Here is a 14,377-nt window from a genome sequence, read left to right on the forward strand (position 1 = left end):
TGGGTCTCTCATCCTTAGCTATGCTCCATAGTGGCTTTCAGCTTCTATCATATCACTTTTTTTTTTCCCCAAGCCTTAATAGTATCTGATTTTTTTGTTTGTTTCAAGATTTAATTATTGAACCTGTCTTTTGTGACTCTACTTCCATCCCTCAGAATGAACAGTAGAGGATTTATCTGATACCCTCATGGATACAGCTTTATGCTATGAGCAGTGTTTGGTGCAGTCTCTGCAAATATAATAAATGTGTTGGGGAAAGAGGGAAATAAAGTGATCACTACATGATCACTACCAGTGATCACGCTGCCAAGCCCAGAACCATTAGCAGCTTCTGCGTCAACAGCAATGACTAGAAAAGTTTAGCAGGCTCGAAAATGTTTCTCCCGCCCTGTCTGTCATTTAGAATCACCCGTTAGGACTTACTTAGTCTTAGGTTCAGAGCTTGGCTCCATTTTATGATTTCATACATGGCAGAGGATGGTGGATCTAAGTTAAGTACCTATCAAATCAGTCTTTACCTGGAATAAAGATCCTCAGAAGATGGTTATAAAATCTGAGAGACATCATGATCTGGGGGGTAGAGACACCTCCACTATAATTTTCATTTCAACACTTTCCCTTTTCAGTGTGAAAGGGAAGACCATTGGTAATGACAATAAGGCAATAGGTAGGAAGCCAGGACTATTGTAGGCACCATGGAAGGTTCCAGTAGGGAAATTAGAAACACTATTCCCAGGTGGTGTCAGTGGTAAAGAACCGCCTGCCAAGGCAGACATATGAGATCTGAGTTCGATCCCTGGGTTGGGAAGACCCCCTGGAGAAGGGCATGGCCACGTGCTCCAGAATTCTTGCCAGGAGAATCCCATGGATAGAAGAGCCTGGCAGGCTACAGTCCATAGGTTGCAAAGAGCCAGACATGACTGAAGCGACTCAGCATGCATGGGCAAGCGAAGAAAAGAAAGACAAGGGTATGGTGAGACATCTTGAAATAATGTGACCGTGAAACAGCTAGTGGAAAAACAAACTCATGTGGAGCCCACAGGCTGGGCCGCACGGTCCGAAGATGCAGTAAGGGCAGAGGCCAAGGAGCAGGCCAGCAACGGGAAAGGAAACACCTCTGGAAACGGGCCACCGCTGCAACCACAGGGCAGAAAAAGCAAGGGCACAGGTCCTCCCGGTAGAAAGGATGACGGGCTCCGAGTAATTTATTCCCACCGCCTAGAGCCTCATCTTGGCGTGCAGGGCTCGTACATTTCTACAAACAACAGGGGGGGATGACAACCTTGACACGCTGCGCACAGAACTGTCTTTCCAGATGTTAATCCTTGGTTCATCTTGAGACAATATTAGGTGGCAATTTGTTTTCTGATTGTTGACGTAAGTCAACTCAGATAGAAAGCTGCAGACAGCTTCCAAAGGTATGGATCATCGTCCAATGAGAGGCGAAGTCACATAAACAAGGAATCGATAATGAACAGTAGGAAATTTCAAAACAAACAGAGAGGCCAGACGGCAACGTGTGCACAGCCACAGCAGGGGAGGGCCAGGCAGCGAGCATCCGACGCTGAGCCCTTGGGTCTATTGCTTTTTCCCCTCCTGACACAGGAAAACTGAAGGAAGGCAAAGGGAAGGACTCCAACAGATGTTTTTGTTCATGTGTTTTCAAATTTGACTTTAGTTAAATCCATCAGGGCCGCTCCACTTAGCATACAGGTCAGCAGATAGGTCTTTGATTCAATCACAGCATTATACCTGCATCGCCTCCTTTATGCTGTGGGAAACAGTGGTCACGAGAATTCCTCAAGGGGTCCCCTGGGGGTTCAGCAGGAAAGAACCCACCTGCAATGCACGAGATCGGGTTCTATCCCTTGGCTGGGAAGATTCCCATAGAGAAGGGAATGGCAACTCACTCCAGTATTCTTGCCTGGAGAATCCCATGGACAGAGGAGCCTGGTGGGCTACAGTCCATGGGGTCACAAAAGTTGGACGCGACTGAGAGATTAAAGAGCAACAACAATAAAATATTTAATGCAATGCAGGGATACTTCCCTTAGAAGAGCCATCTTAACAATCATACTCCCTGCCCTGGTCTACCACAAATGTTTAAGATATTATTTTTGTTCCCCAAGTTTAATTCTGGGCTGAATTTCTTGGATATGTTCCTCTGAAATGACTAAACCCTGATGATATTGGGTCACTTTAGGTTTCTAAATATATTCTTATTATTTCCATCCTTATTTTATTATCTCCTAAAGGCTTTGGAAAGAATAAAACCCGCTTTCTGAGAAAATAAAGATAAGTCATCAAAGCAGGCAACCCAGAGCTAAATCGGAGGCTTTAAGGATAGCATACACGTCCCACGACGTTTTCTCTTTTTCCCGAATCTCCACACAGAATCGTGTGACTTGGCCTTCCAGCGTTACTCGGCACAGAGGCAGAGAACGACAGACCAACCCCAGAGAGGCCCGAGGGGTTGTGCACCCCATGGAAGGGACAACACTTAAGGACACCAAAGGGAAGCCGTTCTGCCAGCAAGTATCAAGAGACGCCTCCAAGAAGCCCTGAACCTCGCTACCCCATCTTCAGGGCTTGAACTAGATCTTCAAGGAACTCGGCAACACCGAAGTCCATTATTACTTTGTGCCTCTGGAAGTTGTGGGAAAGTGCATTTTCCTAGAAAAGATTCACAAAGATAGAACCACGCGTGAGCCTGGAATCATCATATTGAGATAAGCCCAATCCTAAGACAGGACACAGCGAACAGAAGGTACAGTCACGTGTCTGAAACCTGTGGGCTCCGAGGTGGCGTTAGTGGTAAAAAATCTGCCTGCAGTGCGGGAGACGCAGCTTCAACCCCGGGGTCGGGAAGACGCCTGGAGGAGGGCACGGCAGCCCACTCCAGTACTCTTGCCTGGAGAATCCCATGGGCAGAGGAGGCTGGCGGGCCACCGTCCATGGGGTCGCAGAGTCAGACGCAACTCCCCGACTGAGCAACAAGAGGCCTGAACGATCCAGCCCAAACCGTCTCTCTGATAAATGCTTTAACACCGCACTTCTGGCCGGCCCCAGTCACCTCTGAATGAGCTTTTCAGGTGTCTCTGGGGAAGAAAAGATGTGGACAGAACTCGGCCCCTGGGACACCTTTGGCACCTCACTGGGAGGACCATTTCTCTGAAAGTGACTCTGATGAGACAGCCTCCCTGGCCGCACTGCCGTCAGGCTCAGCTGTCGTGCGCTCTCCTAAGCTCTCTTCCCACAAACGCATTAAGAGGCAATTGCTGCTTCCTGGCCTCGGTCACTTAAAGGGGAGGAGGCTAAGGTTACCGAGCGTTTGTGCGATGCATTCCGGTTGCCCAGAAGGACAGCGCAGTGGGCGTGATGAGCGGGTCTTTGAAACACACAGTCAGGCTGACGCCTGGCGTCAGATCCCGAACACCCCCCCGCCCAGCCTTCATCCTCTGCTCCCCCTCGTCTTCCTCCTCCTCTGGGGCGGAGCGTGGCATCTAACTGCCGAAACGTGCTTTCTCTTCTCCTGACGTGAATATTCTAAACAAACCCATGTATTACATCAATCCAATCAATATACTCTGAGTCTCCTGACCATCAAAGTTATGGAAATGTATTTCATACCTCTTCCGTGTTCAGCTAAAAATCAATAAAAATCCATTATCTAATATTTCAACGGCTACGCACCAGAGAGACAGTTAGAAATAAATCTCTCCGAAGGAAAAAATTAAACTGTCTCACACGATTGCTAATTATTGACATTTACTTCTTATAATCTCATACCTGGTGGGCAATTATTGGTAATTAAGTGCACAGTAGACCAGTCTCAAAGGAAAAAAAAATGTTAAATAGCGAGACGGAGACATTCCGTCTGTGTTACTGGTTTTTTCAGTGAATCTTCAGATTTTAAGCGATAAACACCGGTTCAGGATTATTGGTGACTGTTTCTAAACATTGATTTCGTTTCAAAAGGTGTAACTAGGCATCGCAGATAGCTGACATTAAGTTAAGGAAAATGAAATACCGATGCCAGCAGCCTGGAACTATGCCGCATTGAGACAAGAAGTGACGCAAAGGTGCTGAGCTGTTTGAAGAAAAGTCCCCAACAAAACGTACTCAGTGAAACTGAGAATCTGAAGGAAAAGGTTGAGATGAGATGACCTGTTTACGGGGAAGAAGAAATTCTTAAGCTGAGAGTGGTTACAAATGGATGTTGGTTTCTCTAAGGTTCCCACCCTAGCCAAAGAGATGGCCACATAGTGCAGGCATTTTATTTATAAACCTTACAGACATGTTTCAGAAATGAAGGAACGGAGGCCAAAAGACTGAACAGTTTGGCTACAGTCAGCTAGCAGTCAGTCACCCCGTGAGCCCTGTGTGACCCTCAAGACTTAAGCTTTTCAGTCTCTTCGGGGGCGGCCGTCCTGCCCAACAATTCTGTCTGAAATTTAGTTGCCTTTCCATGTCATTTATTATTACCTTAGGCCTGAGATGCTTTAAATATGGGACAGCTGCTCAGGAAACACATGGTGTGTCCTGAAATGCACAATAAGGGGTCATATTTGTCCCCTTAATGGTTTCCGAACCTAGTTACTTGTAGTCTTAAACATGTATTGAGAATCCCTGAGATGGTTGGATGGTGTCACTACTCAATGTACATGAATCTGAGCAAACTCTGGGACATAGTAAAGGACAGGGGAGCTTGCATGCTGCAGTCGATGGGGTTGCAAGGAGTTGGACAGGACTTAATGGCTGAGCAGCAACAACAGCCATTCATTCACTCAATACGTGTCTATTGAGTGTCAGCTATGTGCCAGGCACTATGAACAAGGCTGGAAACAGCACAGTGAATTATTTTTTTTTTTTAAAAATCTGCCTTTAAAGAGCTCTAGATGGGGAGCAGAGAACAGTGGCTGCAGGGAATTATTTGGGCGTGATAAATCCTGGAGAGGGTCCCAACTCTGCTCAGACAAGTCTTTTCGGAGGAGGGGACAATAGGTCTGAGTTCTGAAATAAGAAGTGGGAGTTTTGTCAAGCAGGGCATTCTGGGAAAGGGGCTGCATTCCCTGAAAACGTGGGTTTGAAAACATGAGGCTCATTATAGAAACAGCAAGTAATTAATAACCTGACGGCTCAGGAAGTCCAGCGTGAGGAGAGGAGATTGCAGAGGCTGAAATTCGCTGACTGGACCACGACGTCTGAATTCATCTAGGGGCAATCCGGGGCCATCAAAGGGCGTGGCAGAGAGGAATGGCGTGATCAGAGGTGGTTTTTTAAAGGAGTCACTCTGGCAGGCTTGGGAGGAAATAAGTTGGTGGCAAATGAAGATGAGCCCGAAGTCTAGGAAACCAATCTGGGGGCCCTGGCAACGGTGACGGGAGAAAGCCCTGTAGTTGGTGGACAGGCAGGAACTGATGGCATTGCTGAGGGCAGACGTAGAGGGACGGTGAGGTTCCGCATCAAAGTCCCCCCACTGGACGGCAGCTCCGGCGAGTGGAGATGAGAACACTGCCTTAGAAAGAGGTAGGGCGAGGCAGGTGAATGCCGCTCCGAAATTGGAGTTCAGGGGTTCTAGTGATGTGCCTAAGGGATTCCACCGAGGGGCTGGACGGTGCAGGAGGCTGGCTGACCATTCAGGCGTCATCGAGGCGGTCAGGGTACAGAGAGTCAGTTGAATGTGCTGGGATCAAGGGCATAAGATGAGGAGCCCCAGAGATGGATCCCAAGAGCAATAAGCCCAGGACTGCCCAAAAGCGTGGAGTGAGAAGGGGAAGGGAAAGAAGCAGCCTGGAAACCAGGGGAGGAGGGAGGGAGGAGGATGCTTCCTCTCCAGCCCAGCAACACACAATCTCTGTTTAAAATAAGTACTCTTAAGATTTCTAAATGAACACAGTCTATTGTCTAAAACTTAGAAAATATCAAACCTCATACAGAAGAAAGTACAGTTTCCTTAGAACCCTATCCTTCCAGGATAACCACTTTGCACACTTTTCCATGAGTTTCCCAATTAGATGCCTCCCTTAAACTAGTACAGGCTTCCCCGGTGGCCCGGTGGGAAAGTCCGCCTGCCAATGCAGGGGTGTAGATTTGATCCCTGGGGTCTGGAGGATCCCCTAGAGGAGGAAATGACAACACACTGCAGTATCCTTGCTTGGGGGAGTCCACGGGCAGAGGAGGCTGGTGGGCTACAGTCTGTGGGGTCACGAAAGAGTGGGACACGACTTAGCAGCTAAAAAGCAAAACAGCAACTCAAACTAGTACAGACCTTGGAAAAAACCTGAAATATCCAAGTCGGGAAGGATTTGCCTTTTAGGGTTTTGTGTTTAATGACTGTACTTTGACATACACTGCTGGACACGTATAGTTTTTGAGAAAATACATTTATTATTTTAGTGCTCAATGAGAAATCTTTCCATGTAGAAAGCTACATGGTAGAGAACTTGTTTCTTATCTGTAGAAACTGATTTTGATAGTGGATATTTTTCTACTCAAATACTTTAAAATATCCTTCTTAAAGATATAAACATCAAAAATAGAGTTTAAATTTTGTAGACTGAGATTTAAAGAAACCAATTTTTCAGCTTTTCTGAGTCAGGTATAACCTTTCTGTACTTTTCAAACTGGTATTTGAAGGTTCAGTTTCAGTCCAGTGGCTTTTTCTTGTGATTTGGGGGATACAGCTGTTATTGGGGATCTTCCACTGCTTTCATCCATCTGTTTGTTTTTATATCTTTCCCCATTCTAATAACCTACCTCTAGGCATTTCTTTTGCAAGGACAATTTCAGATTACACATCAGGCATAAAATTAAGTGCTGGTCCACACGTCCAGAGTCTACAGAGTAGACTAAAGTAGACTCTGGGCTGCTGGTAGCCATCTGCAGCTCAGGGAGCCGTTGGCGTGTTTGTGCACATCCTCAGCTTGTCCCTGGCTGGACTCTGGAGGGCGAGGTGACCAAGGACAAACACAGACCTGGTGGCAGCCCAAAGGCCAGGAAACAACGCTGCCACGTGGGGCAGGCGTGGAGGCAGACCCTCTTCCTGGGGACCGAGTTGAGGCTGCTTCCTGGGCACGTGGGGCACACCCTCCACTCCGCTTCCCCCAGGTCACCTCTTCCAGGACCTGGTGAGGCTGCCTTCCTGGTGGGCTCAAGTCTGCACACCTACCACCTCATCTCAGAGGCAGCGGCCTGTTCCTCCGTGCTCTGCATCACAGAACCTGTGCTTGTCTGGTGATGAAATTGTTCACTGACTCCAGGACTGCTGGGGGGAGAAGGCCACCTTCCACCAAAAGCCACCGCTGGGCTCCCTCCTGTCCCTGGACACAGAGCCGCAAGATGGCAATATGCCAGTTCTGTTCCTGGACACAGCTTCTTTACCAAGTGCATCCACTGGGATACATCAGGAAAGATTTCCTGGAGGGAGCTTTCAGCAGAAGCACCTGCTCGTGAAGACTCAGAATTGCACCTGGAAATCACAGTTCTTATCTTCTGAAATCTGATGATATATCAAGCGAGCGTCTTTGGGACGCTGGCCGAGCCCCACGGCCTTATTCCCAGCAGTGTTTCTCAAATCCTGTCATCTCTGGACAAAGGAGGTGAACTGCACTGGTCTGTAAGCAGAGGAAGCCGTTTCCATCATTTAAAGGGACCAATCAGAGTAAACTCTGAGATACACTGTGACTTTCTTCTCCATGTACAGAGCAGCACACTTCAGTTATTTAAAGCCAGGTGCATTTTACTGTGCTCTTAAAGCAGAAAAATATGCAAAAAGGGACTAAATTGCCATTCTCTCTGATCTTCAGTGAGGGGTCTGTTTAAAACAAAGTAAGACCTTAAGAATTAAATGTACCCCAAATTCACACAAACTTTCTTTTGGGCCTCCTAACATCAAATAGTGATTTGGAATGATAAAAGGGTGCCTGTGTCCCAGGAAAACCAGGGAACCCCCACAAGGAAGCTAAGTCATCCTTGTCTTTTGTGGCTGGGAACCAGGTGAAAAATGAGGAGAAAAGCTTTTTTTTTGGAAGTGTGCAATTTACCACGTTAAGATTTAAAAACATGCACACTCCAAATGATATGGATTTTGAACCATTGTTTTTTTCTTCTGGACACAAAATCCAAGTAAATGTTAGATGTTGATGATACCATGGCTGAAATTCTGAGTTTGAAAACTGATTTTTCAAAAATAAAATAGTGAGACCAAATTGTGTTTTTCCATTAGCACCAATCTGGGGTTCAAAATAATGTTCTGCGTGCACTCACAGCATCTACACATCCACGTGGATCGCTGTCGCCCTGGGCTCATGTCTGAATGCATGTCCAAGAACGTGAGCCTCGTGCTGAGAACCACACACACACAGACACACACACACACACACACACACACACACACACACACACGCTCGCGGCTGTCTCCCTGGCGGTCCTGTTAACTGTCCTGAGGACACAGCCTCACACCAGGGCATCACAGTGCTCCGGGCACTGCTGCTACATGGACTGTCTGGCCTGTGGAGACCTTTCTGTCTGGGACAGTACCATTCCGTCTAGACAGGGAGAGAACACATATTTTGGTTGTTTTTCCCAACACCAGAAGCGGCCTCCTATAACCCTCCACTGAGACGTCCTTTAAAAAAAAAAAACTCTTTAAATTCCAAAAGCGCTTGTGGCTACAATGACGCGAGGGTCGCCGTGGGATCCCATATGCAGTGTGCGTCCCTTCCTTTCGCAGAGCACTTGGCCTTGCCCGCCAGGGAGCGGCAGGCTGCCTGCAAAGCCTCCCGCAGCACCGCTGTTATCTGTGAAAGAGCCTTTTGCTTGCAAGCGATGAGCACAGTTTTCCTTGTTGGGTGGGAGAGTGAGCCTGATTATCCAAAAAAGACAGAGGCGAAGGTAAAACACGGTGGCTTTAACACAGTTCGAGGTGCCCAGTTCCCAATTAGGCCTGGCTGTAAATACACCAGCTTTAACCTTAAAAGTCAAAACCTTAGATGTGCCCCGTGATTTCAAAAACCATGAAACATCAAATAGAAATATTGTAATCCACGTGAAGCTTATGACTCTGCAGGTGTTAACCCAGCCGTTCAAAGCGCCTTCTCCGATTTAATGAAGGGAATTAGCTCCATAAAAGTTTATATGCTGCGTGCTCCCTACATTGTGTGCGCATTCTCTCTGTCACGTGTTATTCCACTTGCTATAATGAAATCTTCAAAGAACGAAAATGCCCCGTGGCTAACAGACTTTCCAGATCAGACACCGTGGGACGAATAACTTGCTTTTTTTTTTTTTTTTGACTGTTCAGAGTGAAAGAGTTTTTATTTTAGTTTTCATGGTACTTAGACAAAAATTCAGAACTCAGACTTTTTAAAGGATCTCTCAGGAAAAAGAAACTATGGCCTGTTCCCTTTGAACTCATCATAGGTTCCTATTTCAAAGAACTAACTAATATTCCCCAAAAGGTACATTTTGAAGAGATATTTGGCATAAGACATCTTGTTATAGCTCCTAGTGAGCTAAAAATAAAACCTACTCCATAGAACTCATTTATTTTTCTTAGAGAATAAATTTTAAAGAGAGGTCTTTTCTTTTTCACTTAGAAAAAAGAGCCAACTAGCTACCTTTATGTCAGGAAAGGATAAGAACGTGCAGCCCAATAAGATCTACGGTATCTAATTCCTTCTCTACATTTGCAAAATTAATTTTAAAATATCACCATATGGGTGCATTTTAAGGCCTTGACCTGCTCCTCAGTTGTGAGGAGGGTACCTGCTGCTGCCCTTTCCAATTACCCATCTTCTTAGCTAGTCTTTCTCACATATGAATGTGAACACTACAGGTTTGACCAGCTTCTTAAGTATTTGATACTTGCAGATACCAACATGAAGTCATTTGCTTTTTTTTTTTTTTTTTTACTCCCATCCGACTGATAATAATGCAGAGACATACACGGTTAGGACTCAGGATTATGCAACCTGTTTGAAAGAACAGGAAAGACTGCAACTTTTTTGTTCACATCCTAAACCTATACATCCTTGTTTCTGTCTAATCTGGAAAATAAGCATTGAACAATAGACTGGTTCCACATAGGAAAAGGAGTATGTCAAGGCTGTATATTGTTACCCTGCTTATTTAACTTATACGCAGAGTACATCATGAGAAACGCTGGGCTGGAAGAAGCACAAGCTGGAATCAAGATTGCCGGGAGAGATATCAATAACCTCAGATATGCAGATGACACCACCCTTATGGCAGAAAGTGAAGAGGAGCTAAAAAGCCTCTTGATGAAAGTGAAAGAGGAGAGCGAAAAAGTTGGCTTAAAGCTCAACATTCAGAAAACGAAGATCATGGCATCTGGTCCCATCACTTCATGGCAAATAGATGGGGAAACTGTGGAAACGGTGTCAGACTTCATTTTGGGGGGCTCCAAAATCACTGCAGATGGTGATTGCAGCCAAGAAATTAAAAGACGCTTACTCCTTGGAAGGAAAGTTATGACCAACCTAGATAGCATGTTCAAAAGCAGAGACATTGCTTTGCCAGCAAAGGTCCGTCTAGTCAAGGCTATGGTTTTTCTAGTGGTCATGTATGGATATGAGAGTTGGACTGTGAAGAAAGCTGAGCACTGAAGAATTGATGCTTTTGAACTGTGGTGTTGGAGAAGAGTCCCTTAGATTGCAAGGAGGTCCAACCAGTCCATTCTAAAGGAGATCAGTACTGGGTGTTCTTTGGAAGGACTGATGCTGAAGCTGAAACTCCAATACTTTGGCCACCTCATGGGAAGAGTTGACTCATTGGAAAAGACCCTGATTCTGGGAGGGACTGGGGGCAGGAGGAGAAGGGGATGACAGAGGATGAGATGGCTGGATGGCATCATCAACTTGATGCACATGAGTTTGAGTGAACTCCGGGAGTTGGTGATGCACAGGGAGGCCTGGCGTGCTGCGATTCATGGGGTCGAAAGGAGTCAGACATGACTGAGCGACTGAACTGAACTGAAAAAGTATTCTTGTCCTGAGTTGTTCTTTGCACTTTGCTGGCATTTAATTGCTTGCTTCTGTGTGTGTGTGTGTGTGTGTGTGTGTGTGTGTGTGTTCACGTGAAAGAAGTGGGACATGGAGTAAGAAGGAAAGGAGGGAGGGAGGGAGGGAGGGAAGTAAAGATGGAGACTGTTTAACAGCAGTTGCTGGCCAGTTTTTCCAAGGAGCAAATTCTTGGCTAGTCACTGTCATTTGGTCTAACAAAATGACATCTCAGGGATACAAAACAGCTTCTTGCAGAAACTGCCTTTTAATTTGGCACATGTTACACTGTCTTGAAGAAAATATCAGTTTAGCTGACAGTTTGGGAAAGAAAGTGGGTATCTTCATATTTTAAAATTCTCAAATATTCGTGTGTACTCGAGCTTGGCTGTCTTAGAACATGCTTAAACTAACCCCATCCTGAGAAACTTAGTCAAAAAGGGAGCTCAAATTATTGCGTAAAATCAAGAAAACATTGCGAAAGGAAAAGCCTTTCCAGAATTTTCGTTTCAGGGCACCTCATCTTTTAAGCATGCCATACCCAACATAATTTTCATAGTTTATCCTGAGACTTCTTTTCCTTCTTCTCTTTTAATAATAAATTTCCCAGGAAATTGTCCTATAACTGCCACATAAGGGAGACAGATGTTCCAAAGAAAAGAGCAATTTTATTTTATATCTTTTAACATATGCATATGAAGTCTCATAAATCGTCAAAGAGTAGCAACATTGAACAAAAGGTGAGGGTGTCACAGAATTCAGAAACTGTGACTCTGCAAAAAGCTAATACAGCGTAATTGTGTGTGCCTCTAAAGATAAAAATTTATCAGCGTTGTGAGCGTCCCTGGTGGCTTAGACCGTAAAGAATTTGCCTCTAATGGGGGAGACCTGGGTTTGATCCCATGGGCAGGAAGATCCCCTGAAGAAGGAGATGGCAGCCCACTCCAGTGTCCTTGTCTGGAGCATCCCATGGACAGAGGAGCCTGGTGGGCTACAGTCCATGGGGCTGCAAAGACTCAGACACGACTGAGCGACTAACACTCACCTTTTGAGTACCTAGGCAATGACGGGCCACGTGCCTTGTTTCTCCCAAATATAACCTCTCTAACGCGGTGTCCTATCAGGTATGATTCTGGTCACTTGAAAAGAAAAAAGGTTTCTTTCCTTGAGCATAAAAGTAAAAACATTTTGGAAAAAAAATAACGGTGTAACAGAAGTGAGAATTTCTCACAATACCCTCCCTTGACTAAAACCCAGTATTAATGCGTCACGTTATTTCCAGTTCTATTTGTTCCTAGAGAAACAGGAATAGTCTGAAAATCATAAACAGAAACATGTTGGGTATCTCTCATCTCCCCAGTGAGACAGGCACTGGAGTCTCCCCAAGACACAGTTGCCTTGAGGAATCAAAGATTTTGTATCCGAGATGCCCAGAAAAAAATGTAGCTTCCGACATTCAGAATGGAACCCCTTCCCCAGGAGACCTTGCTGAGAAAGACTTGGATTGTGTTTGTTTTCATCTCAGGCTCAGAGAGGTCAGTGAATCCCTCCTCACAAGTTCCCCGGGAGTGTTCATCAGTGTTTCGCCCTGAGACAGGGTTTGCTAACTCCCGGCTCCTCCTCCTCTGACAGGTCAAGTGCCAGCCTTGGTGGAGTGGGGTTCAGGTTTACAGTGGAGCTCTCTGAGCTCCAGATAAACAGGAATTTCTGGTGAGGTCCATGGGGAAAGAAGTGGAAGACCAAAAGATCCAAGAGCTGTGGTTGCCAAGTGGGGAGGTGGGGGCTGGGAGCCTGGGTTTAGCAGATGTGAACTGTTACACAAAGGATGGACAAACAACAAGGGCCTGCCGTAGAGGCCCGGGAGCTGCGTTCAATATCCTGTGATTAAGCGGAACGGGAAAGGAAGATGGGAAAGGATATGTGCGTGTGTAATTGAGTCACTTTGTTGCACAGCAGAAATTAACACACTGTAAATCTACTGTGCTTCAACAAAATTTTAAAAATGGAGAGAATCAAACAGCTGCGAAGCAGAGACACCCGTTGTCCGCCTTTCTCCACCCCACCCTCTGCCTGGAGGCTCATCGAGGGTGACCCGGATGGACCCGGTCAGAGCGCTTCCTCGCCCACGGACTCAGCGAGAGAGTGGGGAGGGCGAGGCGGCTCTCTGCTCCCGGAGCCCCGCCTGCGCACCTCTGACGGCTGAGGACCCCTCCGCCCCGGCCACAGGCCCTCCTGGCGCCCTGGGCTGCTTTACGGGCACTGGTGTTCTCCTGAACAGCAACTCAGCAGAGGCCTGTTTACTAATGAAACAGATCTGAACATTTTCAACTTATATTTTATCTTTGGATGAGTGTTTTTTTGAGGCTGTCAGACTGGTTTAGGATTTCTCTGTGTATAACACCTCTTCCACCCAGCTCCCAAATATCAAGCCATCAAATAATATTTAGACACAATTTTTGTTGTTTCAATGGCAGTCTGGATATAAATTTACTGCATTTATATAAAAATAAAAATACGGTTTTGAAAATGTATGTAATATGTTTTTTGCCTGCAACTCTGATTATTTCTTTAAGAAAATTATACAGAAGAGTGACGTGGAAAAATGCTGAAACAGTGTCAAGTGTCGTAAAGGAGATCAATAAACTATTTTCAAAAAGGTATTATGTTTTCATTTCCTTTTTAATTTTTTATCTGCTGAATTTTAAAAGTTGGAAAATACTTTAAAGAATTCCTGTATATCCTTCATCCCAATTCTTCTTATGATAATAGCTTTAAAAAATTAGAAAAAAAGAGCACTGCTACAATACTGTTATCTAACTTTCATGTTTCATTCAAATTTCACAAGTTGTTACACACCAATGTCCATTTTCTGGTCCAGGATAAAATTTAAGAAAGCAAGTCGGTTGCCGTGTTTTGTTAATTTCCTTTAATCTGGATCTTTCCTGGGTCTGTCCTCAGAGGTCTTGACACTTGGGAGGAATAGTGGTCAGTTATTTTATCTAATATTGCTCTATGTTGGTGTGCCTGGCATTTCCCCATAATGGTATATCTGTTTTAAATTCTTAACAGAGGAGACACTATGTGCTCGGTGCCTAGAAACGTGTCTACTTGCTCCATTGCTGATGGTAACTTTGATCATTTGGTAATGTGGCTTCTGCCTGGTTTCTCCACTGTTGGAAAAAAATCTGTAATCCAATTATTACAAGGAGAAGGAAAGTTAGAAATAGAAAATCACCATTCGGTAGACCCCATTGGGAATTCCCTGGTGGCTCAGATGGTGAAGAGTGTGCCTGTAATGCAGGAGACCTGAGTTTAATTCCTGGGTCAGGAGGATCTCCTGGAGAAGGGAATGGCAA

Source organism: Ovis aries, chromosome 10, assembly GCF_016772045.2.
Source record: "Ovis aries strain OAR_USU_Benz2616 breed Rambouillet chromosome 10, ARS-UI_Ramb_v3.0, whole genome shotgun sequence".
In the NCBI taxonomy this organism is placed as follows: domain Eukaryota; kingdom Metazoa; phylum Chordata; class Mammalia; order Artiodactyla; family Bovidae; genus Ovis; species Ovis aries.